The 12,599-nt window shown below is 41.3% G+C and overlaps 3 non-coding genes and 3 pseudogenes across 3 annotated transcripts; 5 read left to right on the plus strand and 1 right to left on the minus strand.

Annotated features, from left to right (window-relative positions):
• Window positions 1-1,658: 1,658 nt before the first annotated feature.
• Window positions 1,659-1,736, plus strand: LOC138382133 (small nucleolar RNA SNORD115). The gene has a single exon (XR_011233290.1). It is a non-coding gene; the product is annotated as a small nucleolar RNA SNORD115 (small nucleolar RNA).
• A 2,038-nt stretch (window positions 1,737-3,774) lies between these two features.
• Window positions 3,775-3,854, plus strand: LOC138382132 (small nucleolar RNA SNORD115). Its single transcript, XR_011233289.1, has one exon. It is a non-coding gene; the product is annotated as a small nucleolar RNA SNORD115 (small nucleolar RNA).
• A 647-nt stretch (window positions 3,855-4,501) lies between these two features.
• On the minus strand, window positions 4,502-5,871 carry LOC138381531 (keratin, type I cytoskeletal 18 pseudogene; annotated as a pseudogene).
• Window positions 5,872-8,324: 2,453 nt separating this feature from the next.
• On the plus strand, window positions 8,325-8,405 carry LOC138382127 (small nucleolar RNA SNORD115). The gene has a single exon (XR_011233287.1). It is a non-coding gene; the product is annotated as a small nucleolar RNA SNORD115 (small nucleolar RNA).
• A 1,375-nt stretch (window positions 8,406-9,780) lies between these two features.
• Window positions 9,781-9,856, plus strand: LOC138382136 (small nucleolar RNA SNORD115; annotated as a pseudogene).
• Window positions 9,857-11,073: 1,217 nt separating this feature from the next.
• LOC138382130 (small nucleolar RNA SNORD115) lies at window positions 11,074-11,149 on the plus strand (annotated as a pseudogene).
• Window positions 11,150-12,599: the final 1,450 nt, after the last annotated feature.

Genomic DNA, 12,599 nt, shown 5'->3' on the forward strand with positions numbered 1-12,599 from the left:
TTAACAGTTTTATGTGTACCCTCCAACAAATGCTCCATAATCAAGTTTTAATAATGGATAATGGGATTGGGGGGATATATGCATCTTATATAAGCAACATTACTTGGGAAGATGGACTATTTCTATCAGTCCTGGGTTAACCTACAGGAATAATATGTTATGTAATTTATGAATTTTTACAAGAAATATATTGGGCTATGCAATAAAAAATTCAAATTATAGCTTTAGACTACCAAGCCTCATGTGTTGATTATGCATTAGGTGTAAGTTGGGAAAAGCCAAAACAAAAATGAAAAATAAGCCTCAAGTTTTAAATCACAGATAAAAGCAGTATACTAAAATTAATCAACAATTTCTAACTCTGTTATATGATGGAGTATTTGTGAAGCTAATCAAGAATCTGCTTTAATATGCATCAGTGTGGTGTGATATTTTCAAAGGCTAGTTATCTAAAGTGAATATTCTTTTATGTTTTAAAATTCATCTTATAATGTTAATCAGCACTATTATATATACTTCTTTGGAATTGGTAAATGCATGAAAAATTTAAAACTGCACAAAGAGGAATCAAAACTATAATGCACATTTTACAAACAAAAATCTAATACTATAAAGTATCAAATTGGAAAATGATTGTGGGAAAACAGTTTGTTCTAACCTTACTGAAATGTTGAGGATATAACTAATCACATGCCCTAAATACATATGGAAGGGCAAATGTAGGAAGTATTGATAAAGAATTATCAAAGTCCTCCATGGTATACATATACCACATTTTGTTAATCCGCTTATGAATTTTTGGGCACTTGGGTTGATTCTATCTCTTTGCAATCATGAATTGTGCTACAACAAACATTCATGTGCAGGTATCTTTTTGATAAAATGACTTCTAAAGCACATTGGATTAGAGCTTATTGTAAATTAAAAAAAAAAAAAAGAATTGTCAAAGAACAAGACATCATAGTAAGCCTGATAGAGAATTGAGAAAAGCAGAATGTCAGAATAAGCTCGATGTAACTACAGACACAACTTGAATATCTGCTGAAGGTTTCTTTAAGACTGGGTGATATGTAACAATAATTGTAGCTTTCATTTCAAATAAATAGTGCTGAAAGTCCTCAATAGCTTTGTAGCCACTTTTCAGCTATGAGCATACATTCAGGGTAATTGTTTTGCTTAACAATAAAATTAGTTAACTCTAAATTTATGAATTGGCACGTTGCTTTGCATCTTGATTACTTCCCCCCACCCCCGACACTATGAAAGATGTCAGTTGTTCCTCAAATGGCTTCTTTGAGAATATACACAAGATATGGTCAATACGAAGCTTTGGTTTACACAAGAAAGCTATTCATAGGTTCTTGGGAGAGAGGAAACCTAATACTGTAGCCTTTTGGGAAATAAGAACTCATGCTAGTATACAAATTATGAAATACCACACGTGAGTAATGCACACATGAGAGACGTTTTTCTTATCTTAGATAGAAACTATTGAAGAAAACGTATCAAAGCATCATGCACTTGAGCACATGATAGCTATCTGGTAACCCTAAACTGAATCCACTTGAACTCCAGTCCACATAAGCAGCAGGGTTTAAAGATGTTATCCCTGGTAAGAGTTTTTAGGACCAATGGATGCATGAGGAATGCAAAAGCTTGGATCAATGATGAGAATTTATCCTTTCTTGGAAGATGTGATGACATATCAATCATGCTCTATAGAATTACACTGAGGCAAGGAAGATGTGACAATCCTTGAATGAACAGCGGGAGATAACTCTTTCTAGGTATTCAGTTTGATCTTGATAAATGAAAGCTTTTTGGTGATCTTGTTTCACCCACTTCTAGATATCTGCTTGTAAAAAAAGAACTTTCAGATTCTTTAGCCTGATTTTAGTATCTTTATTTCTTAACACATTTGCATTGCATTGTTAGAGAATTGCATTGTTGGATATATTTCTCTCACTGTGTGATTTAAAATGTGTAGCTGAAAAAATAAATGCACCACAACATGGGTTAGAGTCAAGTGTCTGCCTTTGATGACTTAGAAATGTCCAGGTAAGACATTTTCCAAGAAAAGACTGGCCTTTAAGATGATTACATTCACTGTTTGAGAAAAAAAATTAGTGAGTTACCAGCTTATTCTTCACAATGAGTAATTGACCTACTTGATAGAATTATCATCAGAAATCTTCCCTTTTTATATGAACTTCCTTTACTTAAAGTTGGTAGTTTTAGGATACATTGAAACCATCTCTTCTGGGAGATATGGATTTGGGTCTATACATACAAGTAGACAATTCATTTGTATTTTTGGGTTACTGTGATGTTGGTATGTATAGTTAATTGGGGAAATACAACTGAAGGACTGCAAAAATTTCACTCAAAAGTTTGATGTTAGGGTATATACATTGTCCTTGATACATGAAATTGAGTAAGATCATGGACAATGTGATATTTGATTTCTAGATCCAGAGTTTTATCTGGCTTCAATAGATTCATTGCAGGCAGTATATGACTATGAATGATACCAGTTTTACTGATATGGATAACTTGAAAATTTAGCCAAAGTATATTGATGAGAATATTTTATTTCTGTATAGTACCTCATGAAAAGTTCCCAAAAGAAAAGACCCTGTATTTTTTCCTTGTTGTGTGTGGTCTCATATTTGATGATATTTTCACTGTGATGGAAACTCAAGATTCAGTAATATATGCTTGACAATGAAACTTGAAGTTGAATAAATTGATAAGCAAACTAATATCAGAATGTCAGCTCACCAAAATCATGTGACTCCATTATTTAAGTATAATGCAGAAAATATATTATAAATGCTATGAATGATGTCAGTTCTTAATATAGCCTTGACATAGGTTCATTAAATCACACAGTATGCATCCCAGTGTAAGTTCTTTTTCTTAATAATTGACTGACCTACTTTATGGTATCCTCATGAGAAAATGTCTCTTTTTGTTGAACATTCATTGAAATAATAATGACACAGATATTTGAGTCATAGTAACTATCTCAAAGGTGTGATAGTCTTTTAGCTTAATTATAGGAGTTAGAGAAGTTGATATATTTACCCCTACTGTAATATTTTTATGTTGCCCTAGTTTTGTAATATATGTGCTTCATTGATAAAGACTCACAATATGAAAACAATGGATTCTCTGTCACAGCTTTGGAATTTTTATGTATGGGTTGCTCAAGATGCATGAGAATGAGTACAACTCCAAGTGGCTTGATATCTGATATGCAGTCTTACATGGCTTCATGAGTGTCATTTTATGCTAATTCATATGCAGTGGACCATGGCAAATGTTCCTGATATGGTTCCTTGAAGGGATAGAACAAAAACAAGCAACGAGATGCTCTGTGCCTGCATGACACCCCCTGACTAGGTCTTCACCAATCAAGAAACTCACATTCTTTGTCCTTGTGTTTGGTGAATCAATGATCCACAGCTTCCATAACAGGTAATTTTTGTAAGAATAATCATAATGGGTCATTAAGGAAAATCAAGCTGAGCCATACACCATGAGAGATGTAGTATTTGGTTTGGACACCTGTCTTGCTCCTGTCCACTTAGATAAAAACCAAGGAGGAAAAAAAACCCTTTTGCCTGTGACAAATTATGCCACATCAGTATTCTGCACAGAATGTATGGAACTCCAGTGCACTTTAGCACACAGCCTTAAAAAAGACTTGTCTAATAAACACATTCAGCACTCAGGTTAAAGTGCAGTTATGTGTGGGGAGTTTCAGAATTCAAGTCAATGATGAGAAGTTATATTGTCTTGAAGAAAGATGAGGACATAAAATCATGCTCCCTTGGACTATTCTGAGCCTCAGGCTTCTTTTCAATTCTGGGGCGAGAAGTTGGGATTGATTCATTATTTTTATTTTGGGCGTAAGAAAATGAAACCCTTGTAGGAAACTTACTTTGCTAAAACCTATCTATGCATGTCTAACAAATTCTTATCTCAAGGTTTATTTTAGTGATCTATAATTTCTATAGTATGGCACATTTGGGGCTTATTTTGGGGGGCTCTTGTGTCTTTCAGTAAGATGTGCTGCCAAGAGAAAAACCATTTCATTGAAAAAGAGTGAGTGGCTACCATTCGTGACATATACATTCCAAAGACTTTTGGATTAGTGAAGAATAACCCTTAAGGTAATTATGTTTACTCATTCAAACAATCTGAGTATCAATATGGGGTTTCCTTCTGGAATGAGGTACTGCCTTACTTGATTTGATCCTTTGACAAAATCTTTTTATCTAATTTTTTTTTTTTTTTTTTTTTTTTTTTTTTGAGACAGAGTCTCACTCTGTTGCCCAGGCTAGAGTGAGTGCCGTGGCGTCAGCCTAGCTCACAGCAACCTCAAACTCCTGAGCTCAAGCGATCCTCCTGTCTCAGCCTCCCGAGTAGCTGGGACTACAGGCATGTGCCACCATGCCCGGCTAATTTTTTTTTTTTTTTTTTTTTTGACCTGTGAACTTTTTATTGGTATAAGGGCACTCTGGTCCTACTGCCTCAATGCCTCAGAACTTTGGTGTCGTTGGTCTCAGACACCACTTTGCCGTCCACTATCCTGCGGGTCATGGTCTTTTGGATGGTTTGCATGGAGTTGCTGCTGTCCAGGGCATCACCAAGACTGAAGTCTTCCCCGTCTTCCAGCAGGCGGCGGTAGGTGGCAATCTCAGCCTCCAGCTTGACCTTGATGTTCAGCAGGGCCTCGTACTCCTGGGCCTGGCGCTGCCCCTCCGCCCGGGTCTGTGCCAGCTCCGACTCCAGGTGCAGCAGGACCCCGTTGAGCTGCTCCATCTGCATGGCGTAGCGGGCCTCCACCTCCCTCAGGCTGTTCTCTAAGTTGGCCTTCACATTTCTCATGGAGTCCAGGTCGATCTCCAAGGACTGGACTGTACGTCTCAGCTCCGTGAGTGTCATCTCGGCAGCGTCGACCTCGGCGGACTGTGAGGTGACCACTGTGGTTCTCTCCTCAATCTGCTGGGACCAGTACTTGTCCAGCTCCTCTCGGTTCTTCCGAGCCAGCTCATCATACTGGGCCCGGATGTCCGCCATGATCTTGCAGAGGTCCTGGGATTTGGGGGCGTCTACTTCCACGGTCAACCCAGAGCTGGCAATCTGGGCTTGTAGGCCTTTTACTTCCTCCTCCTGGTTCTTCTTCATGAAGACCAGCTCCTCCTTGAGAGCCTCGATCTCTGTCTCCAGCTGCAGCCGAGTGATATTGGTGTCATCAATGACTTTGCGGAGCCCATGGATGTCGCTCTCCACAGACTGGCGCATGGCCAGCTCTGTCTCATACTTGACTCTAAAGTCATCAGCAGCAAGACGGGCATTGTCAATCTGCAGAACGATGCGGGCATTGTCCACAGAATTTGCAAAGATCTGAGCCCTCAGGTCCTCGATGATTTTGAAGTAATGCGCCCAGTCTCTGACCTGGGGCCCCTTCTTCTCCAGGTGTTCCCGGATTTTGCTTTCCAGCCTCCTATTATCGATCTCCAGGCTCCTCACTCTGTCCAGGTAGGAGGCCAGGCGGTCGTTGAGCTCTTGCATGGTCTCCTTCTCGGTCTGGATGCCCCCTATTCCTGCCAGACCCCCGGCCATCCCCGCGGCCAGGCCCCCGGACCCCCAGCCGCTCCGCATGCTGGTGGAGCGGGACACGGAGATCCGGGAGCCCGAGCCCCCGGCGCCTGCATAGACGCTGGCCGCACTGCTGACGGGCCGGACGCTACGGCTGGGCGCCTGGACGGAGCCCAGGGACCGGTAGTTGGTGGAGAAGGTGGTGGAGCGAGTGGTGAAACTCATGCTGTCCGCGGAAGAGAGCGAGAGGACGGGACTCAAAGGTCGGTGGGGTCATTTTTTTTTCTATATATATTTTTAGCTGTCCATATAATTTCTTTCTATTTTTGGTAGAGATGGGGTCTCGCTCTTGCTCAGGCTGGTCTCGAACTCCTGAGCTCAAACGATCCGCCCACCTCGGCCTCCCAGAGTGCTAGGATTACAGGCGTGAGCCACCGCGCCCGGCCTTATATTAAATGTAAGAGTAGCACATTTACATTGAGAAAAAGTGAGTGGCTTCATTCAGTCACAGATACATTCCAAACAGACTACTAAACTAGTGAAAATTTACCACAAGGCAGTGGGTTTACTTATTTTGTCAACCTCAATATTGGTAAGGGCTGTTGTTATTGAGTGACAGCCCTGATGTTATCTGATGAGAAAATACTATTACTCGACTTTGATATGATTCACAGTTCAATACTCATATGAGTCTCTCTATACATGACTAGATAAGTATCTGTATAATCTAAATTGAGATTCTAAGAGAGTACTACTGCTACAGGGTTAATGAAGACATGTTTAAAAGGATCCTAATGACAAAGAAGACAATACAATACTGAGTAAATTCCTATTCAGAATAAATGTAAAATCAATTATACTGAAGAGAAAAGTGATATAACAATTTCAGCTGCATAATAATATACAAATATCCTATAGTCACAAAATGAAAGTTAATACAAGGAATGATAGAAGATGTCAGAAAAAGAATACTACTAAGAGTGGCCTCGAACCCAATTTACAGAACATGGCATTGCTTTGGTTTTAAGTGTGTCTTTTTAAAAACATGTCATATGCAATAGAACATGCTAAACATCACTGAAAGGGCTACCCAAATACAAAGAGAATACATGATAAGTGGAAAGTTCCAGGGTTGTTTTTTTTTTGCTTAAAACCACCTAGGTGGATGAAAACAGTTAAGAACAAAGTATAACATGTAATAATTGTGATAGATAATCAATATTCTACAATTCCATTAAAATTAATTTTATTGAAGAATACAATGACAACCACAAAAGAAAGCATAAACTAGTAACAAATCACAGGAAAATTATGGGCAGAGATTCACATCTGTGGTTCAGAAGTAAAATCAGACAAAAAGATGTATACAAAAATAGGTAAGGCAAAAAAATGAGACGATAATAACCCCTTAATATCAAACAATGTATGTAAAAATATGGAAACAAAAAATTAATACCAATATTGATATAAGATAAACAGGACTAAAAACAATACAGAGGAAGTGCTGCTATGGGATACTTAGCCATGATAATAAATACAAAAGAGGTTTTATGTGAAAATCATACTCAATACGCTTAGCATACAGAATTGTCAGGGTAGGATATTGTCACCTAAGCTGGAGACCTGGAAGGACTGACAGTAAGGTGTCCCCAGGTGGAAGAACACACTATTAAATGAAGTTTCAAGCACATGATAACAACATTATTTCTGAGCCAGGAGGTCACATCCTATGGTGTTGGCCAGTCCTCTCACTGGTCCCCATGTCAAAGTCAGCATCCGGCATCCCATGCTACCATGCTGCTGCACCGATCGGAGTGTTTCCCTCTCCCCTGGGTGGCCAGCTGAAAGCTGGGCATCCCAAGGTGGAATGGAGTTTCCCTCAGAGGACACCCAGGTCGTTTCAAAGCCAAGAGTTCACCTCTGGAGAGGGGGGACATGGGCCCACAGAAAGGAGTGGCCATTTGGCCCTGGCCCTGACTGGCCCTGGTTCGCCTGGGCTCTGTGTTGGAGCTCTGCGTGGGTCCTGAATCCAGAGTCAGGACACAGATGAGGTGGCCTGGCCCCGGGCCCACAGCCTGCGATTTCTCACAGCCAGGGTGAGGACACGGAGGCCCTGGCTCCTGAGCACACTGCCAAGGGACAAGGGATCCCTCTGGCGGGTGTGGGGATGCATGTGGCTTCCTGGTCTGAGCAATTTTAGTTTATGGCCAGTAGATGGGGCAAGGCGGCCCTGCATAGGCCCTGGGGTCCTTCCTGGCAGGAAGGAGCAGTGAGATGCTCTTGACCTACTGTAGGAAGCGGCCTGCCTTGCCTGGCCCAAGCCCAGTAACCAGTCTTCCCTGTGGTGTTCTGGTCCCGTCAAGGTATGGCGGGAGGAAGGGCCCCCCCAGGCCCCACAAGGGTTCCCTGGTGGTGATCTCTTATTGAGTCCCTGGAGGAAATGAATGGGTGAGCCAGCACCCACCCCCCAAGAAGAGTGTGACCCCATTTGGAACAACCCCTGTCCTCCACCTTCCCAGGCAGATACCGACTCGGAGAAAGAGTTCCCACAGGCCTGGTGCCCCTGGGACAGTGGCCATCAACCTGGTGCCCAGCAGGCACTATGCCGAAACTCACGACCTTCGTGGCCCCCTATTTTCCTGGATGGACCTGTGGTGAGCTTCTCTTCTCCAGGTCACAGTGCATATGTACGTGGGGAGGGGCCGCCCTGGGCTGAGTCAATGATGAGAACCTTATATGGTCTGAAGAGAGGTGATGACTTAAAAATCATGCTCAGTAGGATTATGCTGAGGCCCAGCCTAGGTACGCATTCTGGAAGAGGATGTTGGGCTGCCGATCTCCCGTGGTGGGCAACTGTCTCTTCAGCTGGAGCCTGGAGGCCCTTGAGGGCATCTCGGGGGACCCGAGGTGCTCTCTGCACTCCTCAACAACCACCCCAAGCTCCTTCTGTGGGCAGGGTGTCAGGGGCACCATTCCCCAGGGCAGGGCATGTTGGCAGGTCCGTGCTGAGCTCGTGATGCCCCCGTTGTGTCTTTCAGGGAGCTGTTCAGCCCAGGTTGGCCCCAAGGCAGTGAGGATCACAGGTGAGTGGATCACTTGGAGCCTTAGCCATGACTGGTAGAGCAATTGGGTGGCCAAGGTTCTGCCTTAGGGCCAAGAGCACTTCCAGTTGGCAAGCCCATGGTGAAGTGGATAGGGTGCTACTCCCTCCTTCTGGGGGATGCTCCTGGGGAATCTAACCCACCGAGGGTGCATGGCCTTCTGGGCCGGGCTAGTTCAGTTGGTCTAAGGGGAAAATTGTTCCTGGAGTGAGACCCAGGGCAATGCGTGGCTCAGTCTAGTTGTCGTATCTGGGGTTCTGGGCTAGCAGGCCTGAGGGGGCCATACCCCTGGGGGCGGGAGGACACCACTCGGAGGGGGGTCACGGGAGACATTGCTGTGCATGTGGCTTGAATCCCCGGGGGCTGGCTGCTGAGAGGTGGGGCTGTCGCCCACTCAGGGCCCTGAATTGCCCAAAGTCCTGGAAACAATGTGCTGCTGTGCACGTGGCGCATCCTGGGCCTGGTGGGGGGAATGTGTTGTTGCAGTGGTCTGACCTCAATGCCCTGTGTGTCCCCTCATGGTGTCCATGGGCCCAGGTAGCATCTAGCATCCTAAGATCCCACACTGTCATACTCTCCATGGTGCTTCCCTCTCCTGTGTTTGGTGGGCTGAAAGCTGGGCGTCCCCTGGTGGGACCTTTCTGCCTGAAATGCAGTTTCTCTCAGATGATGCCCAGGTTGTTTCTGAGCCAAAAGGTCACCTCCATGAGGGAAGGACTTGGGTCCCCAGAAAGTAGTGGCCTTGTGGCCCCGGAACCTGTTTGGCGCAGTTTAATGAGCCAATGTTCTAGAGCCTTAGTAACATGTTTTTGTGGTGTTATCATCCATATTTGTCCACCTAGAAACAGTATGTTTGAGCCGTTCCCACTAAAGTTTTATTTCTGATATTGAACTATGGTCCTATTCCTATCCTCCTAGGTAAGGACTACTGAGGAAGACCATCCTTTGGTATTTTGCCACTGAGGCAGATGTTACCACCCAGCCAAGCTTTAGTGAATCCAACTGGTCTTCTGTTCCTTTGAATAATGAGTTATGGATGCTATTCTGGTAAGCGTTTACAAGACAAAATGGATACATGTGTGGAAAGAATCTTCAGTAGATGTGATGATATAAAAATCATGCTCAATAGGATTATGCTGAGGCCCAAAGGAAGTGACAATTTTTGTAACAAGATGTGAGAATTCATTAGATTTTGGGGAGGTAATCTATCTGGGATTTGATAGAATGAAACCCTTTGGGGAAGCTCACTTCCCTTACTAAGAGAACTATTTTTATCCTTTTGTCTTGATCTTAGTTTGTATATTATTAATACTCCTACTTTGTTAGAGTAGATATCTTGGCTTATTTTTCCTCATTATGTGCTTCAGTATGCTCAATCAGCAATAAATGTACCATTCCATGGATTAAGTATCATTTCTACATTTGGTGACTGGAAGTTTGCAAATAGGACAGTTGACTATGAACTCTGGCCTTTGAAATGATTACATATATTCATCCATGTAAAACAAATGAGTAATAATCTATTCTTCCCAATGAGTGACTGATCTACTAATGTGTCTTAATTAAAAAAAATTTTTTTTGCCTGAACATGCTTTCATTTAAAGGTGAGATGTTTTGTAATTAATTGCAATCAACTCTTTAGTGAAATATTCATTTACACAAATGACAATCCAATTCTATTATTCCATTTTTTGGGTTCCCACGATGTAATGATATTTGTAGATAATTGAGACAGTACTCACAACTGAAAGACTTTGGAAACTTCAGGGAATGGCTTGAGATTCAGGTATATAGGTTGCCCTTTACCAAGTCCAAATACAAGATTACAATTAATCTGAAGTCATCTTTCCTTACCCCAAATTTCATGTGGTGTCATTAGATTCATTATAAAGGAACCTATATGCTATGTGTGATGCCAGCTGTTATGGATATGGGTATTGCATATTAGCCAAGTGAAGAGGAGAAGAAACTTCATTTCTTCAAGTAAATCATCCCTTGCCTGGTTAACAAAAGACTTGACACCTATACATTTGGTCTTTACCTTACATGGTGAATAAGTTATCTACAGCTTAAGTATAGGGTTATATTTGGAGTATCAAACATGCTGGTCCCATAGAAATTAGGAATATCAACAGGAGTCGTATACATATGAGAGATGTTATCCTACCCTGTGACTGTAGTTCTTAGATAAAGACCACTGAGGAAGACTACTCTGCCCTGTTGCCCACAGGGACATTTGTACCACCCGATTGTCTGGCACTGAATACATGGCATCCAGTGCACTTTAGCACCAGTGTTTTAAAAAACCATCTCTGGTAAGCATATTTGATCTAAGTGTACATATGTATGAGTACCATGGTCTGGGTCAATGATGAGATGTTATCTTGAAGAGAAGTGATAATGCAAAAATCAAGCTCTCTTGGAATATGCTGAAGCCCAGCCTAGGTAACAACTGTGAGACAAGGAGTTTTGATTTCTTAGTTTCCTTCCATGGGAATTTTATTTTGGGATTCAGACAATGAAATTTTTCTGTGAAACTTGTTTTGCACACTTTTATTTGTGTGCTTCTAAGTGGACTATAAAGCCTGATTCTTTAAATGTTAAAATTTTCTATAATTCCTAATTTTCTTTGCTATTTGGCACTAAGACCTTGGCTCTTTTTCTCTCAATGTATGCTTTGGTGAGTCCTACTGGTACTATTCTACTGAAAGGAAGTAAGGGACTTCCTTTGTTGCCTGAAAAATTCAAAATAGATTATTGGACCAGTGAATAATCATCTGTAAAACAATCAGATTTATTCATTCAGACAACATGAATATAATTATAGGTTTTTCCCTTTCAATGATTAACTGACACATGTGACATGATCCTCATGAATACATATTTACTTTTTGCCTATAATTAATTTTGCTGAGAGTTGAGAAATATTAAGACACCCTGGAAATGTGCTTAATGCACTATGATCATTGGGGTATAAATATACTAATAGAGAAAATTTTCTATAATATTAGTGCAGTATTTTAACAGTGCTGGGATATTTTTTGATCATTGATGAACTGTTTATAACTAAAAGACCCTTGCAATTAAGGTAAAAATGCAAGTTTCAGTAATATATTTGCCCATGAAACTTCAATCTCATTTCAATGATAAGACCTTATGTTGTCTTGAGGACAGGGCATGACATAAAAACCAGGGTGAGTGGCCCTTATCTTTTCTGAGATATCCTAGCTTGGGATTAAGAGGAAGAAATATTTTGAGGATATAGTTTCTCCAACCTCTTTCTGTTAGCTTCCAGGAGACTATGGGAAACATTTGGCAGTTCCTCAAAAAGTTAAACAGAATTACCATATAACCCAATAATTCTGCTCCTAGGCATATACTCAAAAGAACTGAATAGAAATGTTCAAATGAATACTTGTACATGAGTGTTCATAGAAGCACTATTCACAATAGCCAAAAAGTGGAAACAATTTAGATGCCCAAAACTGATGAATGATAAACTAAATGTGGTTTAGCCATATGACAGAATATTATTCAGCCATAAAAAGGAATGAAGTATGACATGTTACAATACAGACAAACCTCAAAACAATATGCTAAATGAAATAAGACAGAAAAAGGACACATATTATACAATTTCATTTATATAAACATTCAGAATAGATAAATCCACAGATACAGGAAGCAGACTGGTGGTTGCCAAGGGCTGGGAGGTAGGGCAGAATGAGGATTGGCTGTTTAATGGGTATAGAGTTTCATTTTGGGATGATGAAAATATCTTGGAACTAGATAGAGATGGTTGCATTACATTATAGATGTACCAAAGACATTAAAGTGTACACATTAAAATGGTTAATCTTATGTATATTTTGCCTCAATAAAAAAGTA

Source organism: Eulemur rufifrons, chromosome 3 (assembly GCF_041146395.1).
Source record: "Eulemur rufifrons isolate Redbay chromosome 3, OSU_ERuf_1, whole genome shotgun sequence".
NCBI lineage: Eukaryota > Metazoa > Chordata > Mammalia > Primates > Lemuridae > Eulemur > Eulemur rufifrons.